This window comes from Egretta garzetta, unplaced genomic scaffold, assembly GCF_000687185.1.
Source record: "Egretta garzetta isolate BGI_Z169 unplaced genomic scaffold, ASM68718v1 scaffold54, whole genome shotgun sequence".
In the NCBI taxonomy this organism is placed as follows: Eukaryota; Metazoa; Chordata; class Aves; order Pelecaniformes; family Ardeidae; genus Egretta; species Egretta garzetta.
The window spans coordinates 1,759,235-1,777,138 of NW_009259313.1; the positions used below are offsets into that span (position 1 = coordinate 1,759,235).

At 45.3% G+C, this 17,904-nt stretch overlaps 1 protein-coding gene across 1 annotated transcript in view; it reads right to left on the reverse strand.

Annotated features, from left to right (window-relative positions):
- Positions 1–17,022, reverse strand: part of VIT (vitrin) — a 63,004-nt gene extending 45,982 nt beyond the window's left edge. The window contains 2 exon segments of the mRNA XM_009636444.2: positions 5,113–5,131; positions 16,925–17,022. The gene's annotated coding sequence lies outside the window, so the exon portion shown is untranslated.
- Positions 17,023–17,904: the final 882 nt, after the last annotated feature.

Below are 17,904 nucleotides of genomic sequence, written 5' to 3' on the forward strand. Positions count from 1 at the left end.
TTGTGCCCTGGAGCCTCATGATGGGGTGATCTTTGGTGATTTAAGGACACATGGGTTCAATTTCTCTGAGGCCACGGACAGCCCTTGGGGGTTGGACTAGATGACCTCTAGGGGTCCCTTCCAACCCAAACCATTCTATGATTCTATGATCCCTGATTAAGGGTTCTCACCACTTGCTGCATCTGACCAAAGCTATGACTGTTGTGGGTTTTGAATGGTGCCTGCTCTGCGCCATGAGGTCCCTGACTCAGAAGAGCGTTAAGGGGGGCTGCCGGTAGCCAGCACCTCTGGTGGGGTACCTGTCGAGTCACTTGCAAGTCATTGAAGCTGAGGTATGGGTGGATTCAGAGGTCTAAATTCTACCTAAGTTGCACATTGGGCACAGGGGTCCTTTTTTTCAGGGCTGCTTTAAGAAACGTTGATATGCATATTTAAAAGAAGAGTTTAGTCCAAAATAGCTCCATTCGGGTAGGTATAATGAAGAGATGCTATAGCCAGCAATTTAGAGCCAAATAAAAACACCCAAGCAGTCCTGTGCTACTCATTTTGTGTTCATGCAGTGCCCTGAAATTAAACCAACAGAAGGTTGAAGTAACAGTGACGAATGATTTCTCTACTTTCCCCAGAGGTCTTTAAGAAGAAGGTAATTTATTTAAAACTACAGTGTGATTTAAATTGCCAGACCTTTCTTAGAGCCTAAATAAAACTGCAATGATTATACTTTTTCATCTGTCTCAGCAAGATAACCATCAATTACGCTGGTCTGACCTGCCTCTTCCAGCAAAGGAAGAGATACATTTAGAATATGTCACCCACTCACAGCGAAAATATAATTTGGACTATCCAAATGACGATTTCTATGAGGGTCATTGCGCTTTGCTTTCCTGGTTTCTGTTAATGTATTATGCATTTTTATTTTTTTTTTTCATTTTGATGCACAGCTTTTATGGCTCATTGGGAGTCGCCGTTAGCTCAAATGTGTGAATCCCTGTCCAGGCAACTCCATCCTTCTCCCCACCACGGCTCTTGTCTGCTCATGTATCTGCCCCCACTTGCTCCTAGGCTTGAGCCCATGCTCCCTCTGCACGCTGGAGCTTGCTCATGGTTGCAGAGAACTTCTTTCCCTTTTCTAGTTTAACCGCTTCTGCCTAACGTCAGTCAGACCCCAGCCAGGTACCATCAATCCCCAGCACTGCCATTTCCCCAAGAAACTGAGGGCAAAGGGAAGTGCTCGCAATTCAGCAGTGCCTGAGGGCTGCGCTGGTTTTGCCACATGAGATGCGTGGCCACATTTCTTTCACCTTTTAGAAAATGCACCGTTTTCTCTTTCCAACAAGTGGTTTTAACAAGTCAAAGTGACTTTTGAAAGCAGGATATGTGGTTTCGAAGGTTGGATGCACCATGAAAAGAATGCTGACTAACCACGCTATTGTGCTGCCTGCAAATGGAGAATTGTTGTAGTGGGTCAGAATTCCCCCGAAGCTACGTATTTGGCCTAAAAGTGAAGAATTTGCATTAAAAACACTGAAAAAACCTGCATGTCACCCTGGGGATGGTTTTTGGAATTTCCGTAGCATGTTCAAACAAAACTTGACGCCCTTAGAAGCAGAAATTTAGAGAAAGTTAAGGATGTTTACAGTCTATTTATTAAAGCTACAGGTATCTCTTTACTACAAAAGTGAGTTGTATGTCTCAGTCAAAAGCAAAAGTGATCCTTAAGCATGCTAGTAAATTTGTAGAACTCACAGAAAACCTTTACCAGTTCAGTATCTCCTGCAGTCAGTATGACTGCTGATGCCTCATGCCAAAGCCATGGCCTGGTTAGATAAAGATTAAACACAAATAAATATCTGGAACTACCCTGGCATGTGGCACTGCTTTGAAATAAGGCAGTAAGTGGTGAAATTCATCGGTGTCTAGTAATGACAACTTGGTCAAGGAAGCATCTTATACAAAATATCTTCAGCAAATCAGCAAGCACAGGGGAAGCTGTAGAAAGCACTTTGGAAAGCTAAGCTCTCTCAGATATCTCTCCGACACCTTTAGTTTAGAAAAGATGCTACAACGGAGGTTGCTACAAAAGGCAAATCAGAAAACAACCCCAAAACACCTTATGGTCCTCAGTCATCTTCTAGTGCTGCTTTGCTGGGACCTCCAAATCTTTTGCCTCCTTGCAGGGTCAGCTGCTGAGGGGCAGGATGCCCAACCCCACATCCCAGGATGTTGTGCATGGCCACCCTACCCCATGCCCTGCAGGTGAAGCCCAGGCTCCCCCCTTCCTTAGGCGTGGGCTATAGAGGTGCCATCTGGATGCTCAGAGGATATGCATGAGCTGTTGTGGTAGTGAGGTGCAAAAGGCATGTCTGGATCTCCTACTGGAGGTGGCATTCATGTCCTGCTGGCCTGAGCCATGAGGGGCTCCTAAGGCCACTCATTAGATGTGTGCTTTCTCATACTCCTCACAGAGAATATCAAAGGCTAGTCTTTAGTCTAGCCTTTAGGCAGAGTCTACCAATTCTTCTGTGGATAAGCTGGATTCTTCTGTGCTGTCACCTCCAGAGAGGTCTTTGGATTTGGAAGTCTGTCCTCCACCTCCAGGGTTGGAGGTGAGTCCTACTCCTCAAGGTCTTGTGGTGAAAGGCTGCAGTGAGGATGGAGCCTTATGCCTTGTTACTGGGGCAGGTTGATGTCCCCAGCTGGTGGTCATTGGTGCTTTGGCTTTGCTATAGGCTGTTGCAGTTGTATCTCTCTCACCTGGTGCTGGTCTGCAGCCCATCTGTAACCAACAGGCACTTTAAAGCTGAGGTCTCTCAGCAGATGTGGCTGTTGTGGGGAGACATTTGAAAACTGTGGACCTGTGAATGCTTTTTGCATTTTTTAATGACTACAGAAGACATCTTGGGACTCCATGCTGCTTTTGGGATGCAGGTGAGCTGTGGGTTTGCATGGGTGCCAGCATTATAAATGAGGCTATTATGGATAGTGCTGGGTTTCTGAGGACATGCTGTTGGTGGAGGTGCCAGTGAGAGACCTGACATAGTGTGGGCCAAGCTGCCTTATTGCATGTGTGTTGGCAGCCCTTGGTAACTGGCAGCGGTGAGTTCCCTAGCATATGGGTCATGCAGACAATATAAGGGATGGCTACATTTCCCAAACTACATCCCTCCAATATCTGAGTGCCCTGGAGGGGACTTGAAGAGCTAGAAAACATGGTGGAAGAGAAAGTGGCCTCCAGAGCCCGGTCCTGGATACTGTGTCAGTGTAGGTGCAGCCAGAAATTGTTGAGAAATGTGTCTCGGGACTAGGCTGACACTGATTTACTAATTCTGAATTTAGAAGATTTTAAAGCCTGCTCTTTTGACATAGAGAATCACAGGATTCTGTTTCTGAGAGCCCAGGATCAAAAAGGAAAACTGTGCTTATCACATAGACTGGGAACAGGAACTTGTGATTTATGGTCTTTTGTTTTTAAAACAACACTAAGCTTGAAGACCTCAATATTGCATAATCCACTTCCATGCTCAGGAATTTTGTTCCCAACTTTGGCTTTAGTTCTGCCATACTAGCAGCAGTATACTACTGCCATACTAGCAGCAGTATACTACTGCCATACTAGCAGCAGTATACTACTGCCATACTAGCAGCAGTATACTACTGCCATCCTAGCAGCAGTATACTACTGCCAGTAGTCATACTACCGTATGAGCTTCTATGTTAAATCTAATTATTGCCTGATTTATATATTTCTTTCTATACACAGATTTCACTGCTGAGACTAGAGGATGTAGACCATGGAAGCCTGAGACTTTATGTCCCAAATTACCACATATTGTGAGATGCAGTTTGGTAGAAAGACTGTCCCCAAAGCAGGGTGAAAGAAGACTTGTCTGACTGGTGTAATGCCTGTATTTGACCTTGCAAGAAATCCCATTTGTATCAAGCTGTTCTATTGCAACTCCTCTAAGCTTCTCTAACCTTCCCCCTCCGTCATCTGGATGCTCCTCTCCTTCCCATTTAGGCTCCTTTCCAAACAGCCTTTCTTTCTTCATACACTTTGTGTCTAAAAACTTCTTCCACCAAGCCCAGGAGAACAAAATGCTGGAGCGTTGCAGATGCGTTGCAAGAGAGGTGAGGAAGATGGGTTCCCACCAAGGCGAGCAGGATGGGGTCCCATCTTCCTCGGCTGGCTGGCAGCTGTGAAAATAGCCCGGGAGTCAGGGAGCCATTACCCTTCCATAGCTCTGACTCACTGGAGGTGACCAGGGCCAGGATACACAGCGCTCCTGCCAGCTTTCCTCTGTGTCTCGCCCTTGTTCTACGGACCCAAGGGTAAACTATGTATTTGGGGAAAAATAAAAAGAATGGAGCCTTCTGAATCCCTAAAGGAATCTGGCGGGGAGATTGAGAAGCACAGAGGCAGCCGCGTCCAAACTTCCCTGTCAACAAATGGGTTTGGAGAGGTAAAAATTTCCACAGTTTTATGTACAAGCCTGGAGGTGCTGGAAATCCCCAACTCATCCTGGTGGGGACATTAAAGGACTGCATGAAGCGACACAAAATCATTCAGAATTTCCCCAGAAATTTTGGCATATGTAAAACTGTCACTTGGCAATTATGTGCTTTTTTTTATGCAGCTGAGAGACTGTTGGCCGCTGTGTTACATGTGCTACATTTATGAAGCTATTTTATAAGGTGACAGGCTGAAAAAGACTTTGCAAATGCAAGCTGATCTTGAAAGTATCTTTTAGGTCTGTGTCTATGGGATGTCTTGTAGAATGAGACACGTGAAGGATAACTGACACAGATCGTGTTCTTAACGTGCCACTGACCTCTTCATGCACTCTGAAGCTCTGGAGATGAAGCAAAGGTAGGATGGACTTACTGGGTGCTGGAAAGCCAGTTCAGTCATGATAGTAAGACTTGTCAGGTTAAGAACTGCCTAAACCTAGATGGTTTGACTGAAGCAGAGGTGGTTATAAATACTCTTCTGAATGCAAATGTGTTTCCAGTTCGGGATATGAGCTATATAGATTTGGGTGCCCTTCTTCAGAAGGGAAAGCAAAAGCTGCAGAAGGTGTTATTTTTTAAATTAAAATACATTTTCATGTGAACTATTGCTGGTTCCAAGTCACTGGGAAATTTTCTTTCTGATCAACGCGCTTTTGGATAGGAAAGGCAGCCGAAGGCGATCCTGCCCCATCCTGCTGCAGAGGAGAGCAGAGATGCCAGCTCAGAGAAGGTGGCGAGAGGTGAGGGCCAGCCGGCTGCAGAAAGAGGGAGGGGGTTCTGCTCCTCTGCTGGCGGGGCACCAGCAGGGGATGTGGCAGCAGCCCTCAGACACCACTAAATGTACAGCTGCCCCAGCACAGGGGTTGGTGCAAAATGTTTGCAGAGACCAGAGCAAATACTCGGATAGCTAACCATGAGGGCCATGCTGTCAGGGCTGCCCACTTCTGATGCCTCCCCGTGTTTGCAAGGGTCAGATACATCCACACAGACTGCAATCTCAGCTGGCCAGTATAGCTACCCCATAGATGCCTTAGGAGCCTACATAATTTCAGCAGATCCCCCACTTGTCTGTGGGCTCCAGCACTGGAAGAAAAGCTCTTCTGGGATACATGCTCCTGTTTTATCTGCAGCAAGTCCCTTCACATCCCACTTTTTGTGGCAGCTTGCTTTCCGCAGGGCGTTATCAGCAAAAGGCAGGCTTGCTGTTCCCCTCCGCGCGCTCGCAGCGGCGCCCGCAGCCCTGCGGGGTCAGGGGCTATAGGAGTTCATAAGGCGATGCAGGCTGTTGGGAGCCAGGCAGTCAGAGTTTAATTTGCTAATAGAGATACAATCTAAACGGCTACGGATTTTCTGGGCATTTCTGTGCCTCTCCAAGCCTCTTCTGCTGCAGCAGGGGGAGGCTGTGCTGCCTGCGCAGCATTCACCCAAGTTTTCCAAGTGTGAAATGCATGGCAAATAAAGGAACCGGGATGCGAAAGAATGGCAGCTGCTCCAGGACTGTTAGAGAGGCTCTTTTACAGGCGAATGAACCGTCAATTTGTAGTAAGACATTGTTTTCTAAACATAGCATTAAAAACTGTTATCTTGCCTGGCTGGTCATTAGAAGAGAGATAATTATAGTCTCTGTGCGACAGCCGGGCCCAGAACAGGGGCCGCATTGTCCCAGGTCCCAGCTGAGCTCTAGCGCAGGCACCCCAGGCCAGCGCTGGGACAAGGGGGCTCCTTGTGCCCCGGCAAGTTCAAAAGAAGAATTGAAGTGCTCTAAGTAGGTGTTAAGCACCTATTTCTCCCTCTGTCTCTGGCCTTAAAAATTACTCCACAGGAGAAGGGTGAGGAGGGCAGATCTGCAACTGCTGTAGCTGCATCCTCCCTGGCTTTATGTACAACACGTGCTCTGACTTATTTTCCTCTCCTTAAAAAACCAAAACTTTTGCATTTATCTTTGTTTTGTTCTGTGTTTCTGTTTTCCAACACAGACCAATGAGACCTGTACGGTGGGTGGGCTTCCAGAAGGAAGGACATATTATCTGTTCAGTGTCCACTTTCTGAGTCTGGAGTGGGAGGTCTAAGCCTCAGCTGATGCTGCTGGAGGAGTCCTGGTGGACTCGGAGCTTCAGGGGCCAGAACATCCCCCAAGGCTGTCCAGAAATCCCGGACTATTGCTTTGTGCCACCCAGCCAGAAAAGATGGTGCCTCCCCACCCCACTGCAGTGGGCCAACACACACCTCACTGCTCCAGCACCTGCCCACGCGAGTCCCTCTGTATGGGAACTTCGTGTCTATGAGTGCCAATGGCATTTTTTTCTATGTATTTAGCCTCAAGACATGGGAGGAGGAATACAGTCATAGCTGCAGATAGTAAACCAAGCTATTGCTCTTATTGCCCATTTCAGCCAGGTGCCCTAAATGACTTGCCTATTATCATTTAGGAGACTTTTGGTAAAACAGAGCACTTGAACATGCATGTCCTGAGACTCGGGTTAGCATTTAAAGCTACTGGGCAGCATTTTCTGCGTAGAGCTTTATTTGTGGCTCAGAGGTGAAAAGGAAAAAGATAAAAATTCTCCAGGCAGACCAGGTACAGTCAAGTCTTTGATGCCACTGTTACATAAACTTCAGGTTTATTTTTAGCAATGTTTTCTAAAAAGCAATGGCCAGAAAAAATAAATAATTCTGTTGTTTCACATGAAGTAATTAGCCTGTGTTCCCAGCTTCTGCATTGATGCTGTGGCTCAGGCAGTCCCCCTTTAGAAATATTCCCATTAATAAAGTTTGACAAAAGAGAGTGTAAAAGTTAATTTCCCACTACTTCTGTGAAAACAAGTAGCTGGGTGAAGAGGGTGCACCTTGATAATGTCTCCACTAAAGGAAAGGCTTCAGTAGGATCTCATTCTTATTAGATACAAGAGAATCCACATGGAGTATCTTTCTTGCCTGCTAAGGGTGAGGAAACCTGGTTTAGCTAGTAAAACTACTGGGTTCAACCAGCCAGTGGTAAGTCATGTGTAAGAATGCTGCTAGAAAAAGAAGTAGCTCACATTAAATAGCAAGTTAAGAACGTAACGTTCTTGCTACAGGTGGAAACACAAAGCAATATTCAGTTATATTGGCAGGACAGTCAAGGTTTCTTTTTAAAAAAATATTTCTTATGTCTTGAATAACAGAAAGACAGGAAGTCTTTTCTGCCATCCCAGTGAGAACAACCCCAGCAACTGAAAGGTTTACATGAAATATGCAAGCAAAGTAAGTCTTTAAAAAAGATACTGATTTAATATTCCAAAAGTATTATGCATGCGTAATGCAGTTATTTTTGCTTGAGCTCTCTTTGCATCTCTGCAAGAGATGAGCCCTACAGCCACAACTGTCATTCAAGTGATAAACTGAGTAAAGTCTGAAGAACTTGGTGCTACAGATACAGAAAAACAGATATTCTTTGAGAATAGTCAAATGCAAGGTGTTTTTAACTTTAGGATGTATATGGTAAAACACAAGCTATAAACATGTGTGACTCCATTGCTGTTCTCAGTCAAATGTATTTTAAAAGCCATCTAAACTACTTTTTCTCTGTGTGTGCTTGCTTGTTTTTGGTGTTTTCTTTTAACTTTGGAGACATTAGAGGAAAAGGAGTGTGCTCCAAGGAGGATCTGCCTCTGTAATCTGTAATTCTTTTTTTGCTCTGGATGTGGCGTAGTTCCCATAAACTCTAGGAACAAAATATTAACTAGGGTTGAAAGTTTGCTTGGGGCATTTGGTTCATGTTCGTGCTAGTCCGAGAGAAATCGCATTTCGAAGAGACTTATCGAGACTCTAATCTCTCCGCAGAGAGCTGAACGGCTGTGGCAGGCTTGACGATGCTATTCATTTTTGGAGCCTCACCAGCAAAACAAGCACTCAGCACAAAAGGATATATAGCATCTAGGCTACTGTACTGTTCAGACATCTGTATCTACCCCTCTAGCAAGGGAGTTCACACCATACAAACACATATCCCTGGAACAATACCGTTTTCCATTCTGTATCTTGGGGGTTAGTGTTCCCCAAGTGTCAGGTACTGCTAATTAATGACACAACACGCACACCTTCCTATTGATCAAAGAGACAAAGAAAAAGTCTTGAAAGCAAAACCATTTTAAACCTAGGGAACAAGTTGCATTACCTATTACACACTATTCGAACAGTAGGCATATATGTCTGTTAGTGTGTAACTAATATTCACCATTCTTTATCAAAGAGTTAAGCCCTTGCTGCTCAGGCAGTGAGTATATGTGTCCACTTTAACAGCAGGGGTTCCATGCTTTTATAAATACTTAATGAAGTATATATAATTTAAAGTACAGTTTCATTCTACATCTGTGTCTTCATCTTCTTAGGTCTTTGATCCTATGCGCACAGCTGGAATGCTAAACAAAAAAAAATTATGTCCCTACAGTTTCTTAGCAGTGAAAATATTTAACTATTATTGACAGGCAAAAAAGCAACTCCATCCCCCTCCCCCATAAATAAATATAGCAGAGAAATGACAGCAGATTTACCTTGCTTGAGGTGTGCAACTTTTTATTCCTTTTCTCCACACAGTATGAAAGTGTTATTTTTTCCAAGCTTTTCTGTACCCCAAACTCCAGCCAACATTATTCTACAGGAGAGGCAGGCAGTGGAGGGCGGCTTGGACACCTTTTCTCTTTCAGAGAGGAGCTAATCAAACATTCCCATCAAGCTCCCAGCTCTGTGAAAGGCACATTGCTCTCCCTGCCTCCCTCCCTCCCTCTGCTCCGCTCTGTCTCTCCCTCCCTCTGTCTCTCCCTCTCCCTCCAGCACACACAGACGTACAGAGCTCCTTACACTGATTTAGCAGCCGAATTAGGCGGTCCTATTTTAAATATATGTTCCCTCCCACATATTTTTGGTAGGGATTTCTATGCTCCTTTTGCACTAGCCTGTCAGATTTGTCAAGTTTGTCTCTTTTAGGAAGCAAAGCTTTACTCGACTGATGTTTTGGCTGATTTTTTTTTTTTTTCAGTCTCCCTGTGCAGTTCAGCACTGTAGTAAAAGGACTACAATGAGTAGCCAGGAGTAAACAACACAGCTCTAAAGATTATAAATCCCAGATTTGTTAGGTGCTAGTCAGATTTAAAGAGGAGAAATAGCTTTTGAAGAGACAGGCTGTGATGCCTTTACTCATGTGAATAGCAGCGTATTCCTCACGCAGTTTCCCTGAATTCGGAGGATTGGCGACGGAGCAAGCCTGTGAGCCTGGCCACAGAGAGGTGGAAGCATGACATGAGAGTCAGCACGGGCTTCTTTCTGATGAGGTTGGGTGCGGGGATTTGATAAAATGCTCTCGAAGACTTCTAAACGGGCACTTGTTTAGTGTGACCTCGCCAAATGAGATACACAAAATTAAACTGGCTTAAGGATCTGTACACAGATCTCCTAAAAGAAAATTTTACTGAGGCAATCAAGATCACAGCATTTACAAGATTGTCACAGAAAGGGCTCGTACCATATTCTAGGATGCTGGAATGCAAACTATAATCTGCAATTCCACCTAGGTACTCAGAAGTGTATAAATATCATATATGAGTGAACATGTGCTGTTTTATCTAAGATCATTACTGGGGGGAAAAATACCCCCCAGAATAAGTACAGGGGATAGAGTTCAAAAGACTCATTGGAAAGACATATAGTTCCTGGCTACTTTTATCAAATAATCCTGTAAATGTGTTTGGTTTAAGGAAAAATTATTACCTGGATTTAAGTGAAAGTGATTACCTGTTATTTGTGAGACTCTGCTCCAGTACTTATGGAAACTGTGTAACAGCTCAGCATAGCAATAACCAGTAAGTACAACAACAAAGGCTTATCAAGTCCCAACTGTGTTACTAAGGTGCAATGATCCATAATTCACTTGATTTCCTTCATATAGATGTTCATGCTTGCCATGGTAATCCCTTGTAGGGCAGAATGAAGTGGACTGGCAGAAAGCATCAGCAAATCTGTTAGCACATCTAGCTAGCTGATCTACAAAAAAAACCCAAAATGCCAACCTCCAAAAGTCTTTTTAATTCAAGTTAAGACTTTCGGAGGATCATTGCCCTTTTCAGAAGGCTTTGTGAGGTTTATTTATTCAGCTAATCATGGGTAATAGGAACTGGAAGTTTAGAGGTACTAGGGGCCAGACATCTAAATATTGGGGTTTTTGCAGCTAAGTGGCTATGTGTCATTTCCCAGTGCTAGTGGAGGGCTGAAATCCCCATAGTAAGTCCTTACCTGCAGATGCCGATAAAAATACTCTAACATTTTCGGGCACAGGCCTTCACTGGTATTTAGCCACTTATTTTCCACTCAAGTAGATTATTGTCAGAAACCCGTGGGCATCTATGTATGTGTTGAGATGCCTATATAGCTTTAAAGTCTCAGGTCAATGGGTTATTGAAGAAGCCTCTTGATCTCAAACCAGTGTGAGTGAGAGTACTGAAGAGTGAGCTTCTGGCAGTCCAAGACATGGTTGGATAGCAAAGGCTCAGGCTGTGCCCACAGAGCACACAACAGGACAGCATAGAAATAGCTGGGCAAGCAGTGAGTGGTGGAGCAGAGAAGTCAGCAGATGATTGGCACAGGCAAAGAGTCCTCCTAAGGTTCAGCTTCTGGTACCCGTGTCAGCTCATTGAGGGTTGTAGCTGTTGGCATGCCGAATGTGGTCGGCAAGATGTCAAAGCAACAGCGACAGTGCCTACACCGAGGTTGTGCTTCATCGTTGCTGCTGCAGGGTGGTAATTTTACAAAAGAAACAGCTGATAGATCCATTTCTCATTTTCCATGGATAGATTACCTATTTTGTGGGTAAATTTTATCAAGGGCAAAGAGCCAGCATGGACCTGGCAGGACTTAGCTCAAATACAGTCATGTGTGAACACAGTTCTGTTACTTCCAGAAAGCCAGCAGTGGTGCAGCCCTGTCCATGCTGCACCCACCTGAGATCTCCCAGCCTGGCTGGCTCCGCTCGGGGGTCGAGGATGCTGCCAGTGGGCTGGCACATTTCTGCTTCACTGCCTGTGAGCTAGCCCGGCATCCTGGAATGAGCATCCTGGGAACCGCAGAGCAGAAACACTGAGTGGGCAGAAAAGGACAAACTATCCAGGTTTGTCATTATCCAGGGTATTCAGCCCCTCATTATCATGTGTAATGGAAAGCTGAAGAGTATCAAAACAAAACACTGAGGAGGGCACTGGCTGTCTCTTTTTATCACAACATTTCCGAGTGCTGCCGCCTGTGCTCTTTCCTGACAGAAGCAATTTCCAGCCACCCAGGAGCTGGCAACACAGAGTGCAGGAGCAAGAGGTCAACCACGTTGTGTGGCTCCACGTCAGTGCTGGGATTTGCCACAGGGAAAGATCTGTTCACAAAAGAGCTGACCATGCAGTCAAGAAGTCACTGGTTTGAAGACAACAAGGTATTGAACACGACTGTCTAGGGGATGCACAAATGCTTCATGGCTGCATGTGTTCATGTCTCCCACCATCTAGTCAGAGGCCCCCACGTGAGTTTTCTGTTAACCAGTAGTACTGTTTGTGGTGGTGGTTTTTAAGTTCTACTACATCATATTTTCAGTTGCTTGTTATTTAAAGGAGGATTTACCAGGATCCATTGAAAATACTATTAAATGTATGAATGCAGACTTAGAGTAGGTGACAAATTTCAAGAGGCAGAGTCTTTGTGACATAGATAAGCACGCATATGTACATACACATATACACCTAGTAGGTAAGGCTGATGAGTATTACAGCCTCACTCTGCCACAGCAGCAGCTCAGTAACATTCTTCAGTAAAATATTTTACCTAAATCACTGCTCTACTCATTTCCAAGTGGGTAGCACTGACCTGCGGAGTAGCTTTGTTTCCACTGTAATATGAAGCCTGAGAGCAAAGGAACGCAGATCTCTAACCCATCCCCTGAAAATCTTAATGAAGTAACTAACGAACAAGCCCAGCAAGTAGAAATACTTTGGTTTCAAAAAGAGTTTGAGAAGGTTCTTCATTTTTGAGGAAAATGTAGTGACTGCATTGAACTGTGATCTACTCAGAGTTTACCTACGCTCTAGAAGAGCGTAGGTAGAGTTTTAAAACAGCAGAAAGAGAGAGATGGTAAGATGTGTGCAAGCAATGCTGGCGTGGACAGAGGAGATAATCTGGCCAAGACTTAGTAAAGAGGTTTGGTGTTTTCAAACAGGTTTAGCAGCAGACCTGGAAGACCAGACACTTGCTGATGGATCTTAGTCACAGTCCCTTAAATAAGCCTTCATTCTGAGATTAGCTGTCATGCAGAATTTTTAAGGTATACGGTTTTTGGTTAAAAAACATTGCTTTGGGTAACACCTGGGTAAAGGCCATGTTGGGTAACAGCTGAAAATCTGGCTTCACTGAAGGGAAGCTCACTTCAGGTAACGTAACCCTCATTACAAACCTAATGTCAACATTTTTTAACGAAGTTTTTGTTTGCAATATAACTAGTGGGCTTACATGTTTCAGTCAAACATTACAGAAGTGCCAGATCCCTTGTGTCTCTCTCCCTCTGTGTGCAGTGATGCACGGGTAAATGAAATAAGGGGAACCTCACCTATTTGGAAATGTCAAATAAATCCACCTGTTCTGGGTTTGACTCTCACCAAATGGTATGGCTCCAGAGCTGAGGGCAGGCCATGATGTGATCATACACAAACATTTGGGCACCATCAGGGACAGGTGTAGTTTTGGACTCAGGTGTCCAAATTCAGTCCAAGACCTGGCCCATAATCATTTGATCACAGCTGACTTTTCTGTCGTGATTTACATGAACGGGTCAAACTTTTGTAGCTAGAGGAAGAGAGAAAGGTTTTACCACATGGTAGGTTCACATAGATCAACATCTAAGCGAGAACAGAGGATGGTGGCTTCAAAGGCTGTAAATTGCTTCCAAAAGGTCTGTGCGAGGTGGTGACGGGTACACACATCCTGTGGAGCAGGTGTGTGCTGCAACACAACCCATCATGTTCATCCCCCCCAACACTCAGGAGGGACTCCTGGCTCCACCAGTGTAGATATACGCAAAGAAAATCATCTTCATCTGTGTTACAGAACAAGCTATGCCTGCAAAGTTTTTACAGAAAACTGAAATGGGTTGGGAAATTTTTAGGGAGAAAGAGCAGATTCTCCCACACATGGGGTCTTTGTCCCACTTGTGGGACCCAAGGCTCACGCTGCTGTTTTGGCGCGGGGCTGCGGGCCGTGCTTTTAAAACCATGAGATCATTTGCTCTCCAGGTTGCAAGTAGGAAATGTATAAGGAACCAGAGTGATTCAGGGCTGAGCTAACTGGCTGGTATCATTACGCAGAGACCATTGAATGTATCTTCTCAGATGACCACTGCAGGCTTAGTAATCCAGTACTATGAAGTCCCGACTCTGCATATAAGGACAGAAAGCACAGACAAATGAAATTATTTTTGCAAGATCACGCATAGCTGTGTCACATTTAATCCCATCAGTGCTTAAACAGAAAGGAACAAATTTTCTGCTCTCAAGCAATTACCCCCAAGTCTTTTCCACCACATACTGCCCCAGGAATCAGGGACCAGAATATTCTTCAAGTTATAACACCCCGAGATGTCATGCACAGCCTGGCATTGCTGGCTCTGTTCAAAGGCAGCGCGGCTGCACTTGTCAGTGTTAACTCTTAACGAGTGGCAGTGGAGTTCAGATTCTGCAGTTTTTTCTATGTTTCTCAGGCTCTGTGAAATAAAATATTAACTCATGCATTAGTACGCTTAAGGTAATCTGTGCTTGAAAAACATTTCTACCTGAAGAAACCAAGGCATGGGGAGAACACAGTAGAAAGTTAAAAATATAATTGGGATGGCAAGGCAACTAGGAGGTTAACCTTGTTTGGCTTTAGCTGCTTAAAGCACTTACATCTAAATTGAGGTAAATAAAATAACCAGTGTCCAGGAAGGCTTATATAAAATACACTGATGTGTTTGTCTTCTGTTTGAGAAAGGCACGGAATCTGAATTATGCATGCTGAGGCCACTGCCAGCATCAGAAACTTTTTCAAATAATTAGAGCAATGGGGTAGCCAGGCATTTGTTTTTCCTTTTTATGAATGAGGAGATCAAATGGGCCAAATGAACGCATAATGCTGGCATGCTTGGCTTAAATGGATGGACACCAAACTTACACTGTGTGAATTTGGCCCAGTGGGTGTTTCTCAGTGAAGACGGCAATGGCTGTATTTCCTGAGACTATAGAGAAGCTGGGCTTTATCAACCCAGGTTGATTTGTTTGCCCCACAGGGAAGGGAGGGACAAATGGGCCCCATCCCTGGAAACATTCAAGGCCAGGTTGGATGGGGCTGTGAGCAACCTGATCTGGTTAGCGGTGTCCCTGCTCCCTGCAGAGGGGTTGGACTGGGTGGCCTCTAGGGGTCCCTTCCAACCCAAAACATTCTACGATTCTATGAAAATCAGCCTTGCCAGGTTTGCTGGGAGGCAATGTTCAATTAAGAGCTGATAAAGCCATTGCCCTGAATCTCCTGCAGCATACGGCATAGGAATGGGGTCTGGCTGGGAGCCTGCTGTCCCAGCTGGGCAGGCTCAGAAAATGGGGGTGCATTGGAAAGGGACCCTTTTCTGTGATTGATACGTGGAGAGCTTGAGCATTGACCATGTTAACTGTCATGGGTTTGAATTGGTTTTTTTAAGTTCTGGGCAGTCACTTTTGGAAACTTTTGACCTCATCTGCTTCAATAATAAACACAAGACATAAAGACAAGTGAACTTGGGCTTGGAAAGAGAACCTAATAAGGCATTTGAGCAGACTCAGAAGTTACTACTATCTGTAAAGAGTGTTGTATATTCTGAGAGTGATTTAATGTGTAGTGCATTAGCTGTGGGCACGTAGACAATGCTAGTTAGGACCCACAAGTCAGCTGGGTTTGCTTATAGATCTTGGACTGTAGCAGAAAGAAGCAATGTTTGGATATTCCTTTCCTTTAATTATTTCAAGATATATATAGGGAAAAAGAATACAGACAGAGGATGCACTTCCACTTGAAATACAACAGAGAGCTACCATGGGCATCAAGAAGTCTTCATTATTTTTACCATGCAGCTGAATCTACCCATACCTCCGATGCCCCATATTCCCAATGCCAGATTTAGAACAGAAGCTGCCACAAATGCTGTCTTGAAACATAAATAAAGTGAACAGCAAATGCTGGAACAGCCCCCATCATGTTTGGGATCAGGAAATGCCAAGGGTGGCTGCTTGGGATGAGTTTGCTCTGATTATGGTCACGGGTCTTTGCATCTGAAGGGGGTGTAGCCAGCTTTAAAAGCTGTGACGTTATGGAATTGGACTGTGATGTCTGCATCTCACCAGTCTGCTATCAGAAACCAAGCAGCCGCCACAATGGATATCCATTTTAAGAAGTGTTTTTTTGGCAGAACTTGCAGTTATTGCAAACAAAAATGTACGGTGACTGAACAGAACTGGGGCTGTAGGAAGTGCACCATATGGATTTTGTTCATCTCGAATCCACTGTAGGTGGGGATTGAGTCTTCCCAGGGTAAGTGGGATATATTTCACTGCTCTGCTACCTCTCATAAAACCTGATTCATCAGCTTAAAGCTCCTTGTATGAGGAGTAAAGGCATCTGTTTAGGAGAGGGCTCTTTGTTAATCAAAAGTTTCGGCAGTGCTGGATTCAGTGCTGAAATTTGCACATGAGGACCACAGCTCTTGGAAAACACAAATGGCTTTTTCAGCGTGCTTTCCCTATCTGCGTACTGCCAGGGTGAGCCACGTGCTATCACTGCTGCTGTGAATTCAGTTTGTCGAGAATACCAGGTCTCGCTCTGGATCCCAGTGCCCCTTACCTTGGCAGTAAAGATCGACTATTCACTGCAAATCAGGCCTGGAAAATGTAAACCCAGTAACAGTCTTCTGTCTGTTCTTCCTGACTATTTTCCCGATGTGTTTTCTGTTTACGATCTGTAGGGCATCAGGTGTCAGAGCAAGTAGGTGATGCCAGTAAAAGCCACTTCACAGTAGAGAGCTGGTGGCTGCCTCCCAGAAACTGAATGCATCCCCTCTGTGGTGCCCTTATCCTTGTCTTCTCCAGCTTTGGCTTTGGGCACTGAATGAAGACTGTTCAAAATGCAGTTATTTTCTAGAGCCAACATGCAGAAACCAGAGTGCTGCTCTGGCAAGCAGAAGTGTCCAAACATGCAGTGGGGCCAGAACTGCCAGTGTGTTTAATGGGTAGATTAATGTATTTTCTTTACTGGTATGTACCTTTCAAAACAGGTATTTGCCAGAGTTCATGAAAAGCCCCCTCTGCATGCACTGCTGTGCAAAGGCTCACCCTGTAAGTGCTTACATCGCTTCTCTCCCAGTTGGGTGGTGGTGCCTTGGCCCCCCTCCAGGGTCTCTGTGCCTGCTGTGCTTGTAGAGGCCCATTTGCCTCCAGGGAGGCAAAATTTCCAGGAGTGATCCAGCTGGTGGAGGGGGGAATGGGGTTGCATGCCATGTGCCTGTGTAGCAATGGGGGGGGTCTCAGCATGGGGTCCTCCCGACTCCTGTGTGGTGCTGCACCCATATAAACCTCTCTTTGTGCAGATCCAGGTGCTGGCAACACTTTCCTTGGGGGACAGCATGCGTTGTGGAGACAGACTGGCCCGTGTTTCAGCACGGCTGAATTTAGTTGGGAAAGAAAGGGGAGAGGTTGTATGGTCCTGGTGCCTGGGGCTGGCAGAGTGGGGGGAGGCAATGGGGAAATGGGAGGGGAAAATTAGGGTCCTGTTGGAGAGATGGGGCAGGGGGCAAATCCTGGGGGGCATAGAGCACCTGGGGGACTTGTGATGTGGGTACAAGGTGGGTGTAGAGCATTGCAAGGGCCTCCTTGGGCACACAGACCCCAGTGGACTGGCAGAATTGCCAGCACTTGCCCTTCTCCCCATGCCTGCCCATCCCTCTGCTCCTCTCACTTCCAGCGGGATGGGAGAGATGGTGTTTCTGGTGTTCCTTTAACTGGTCGCCACCAAGATGTTCGTTGTCCTGTGAAGGTATTGAATCTCCAGGCTACTACCAGTCACTAAAACACATCTAAAAAATTACAGTGGAAAGGCTGCTGTCTGTGCAGGGAGGCTGAGCTGGCAGCAGCTCCGCCACCTGGGGGGCTGCCAGTGGGAAGCTCACACGTCTTCCTCCTGCTCCGGAGCTTTGCAACCAAGCTTTTATTGCAATATGTGTGCAAATGGGTCAGGGTTGGGGGGTGCAGGCAATGAAGAACAGCTATGACCTCTTTTTGCTGCCTGTTTCCACCATTTTATCCAAGTATCAAGTTGTTTGGAGCATTTCCAGCT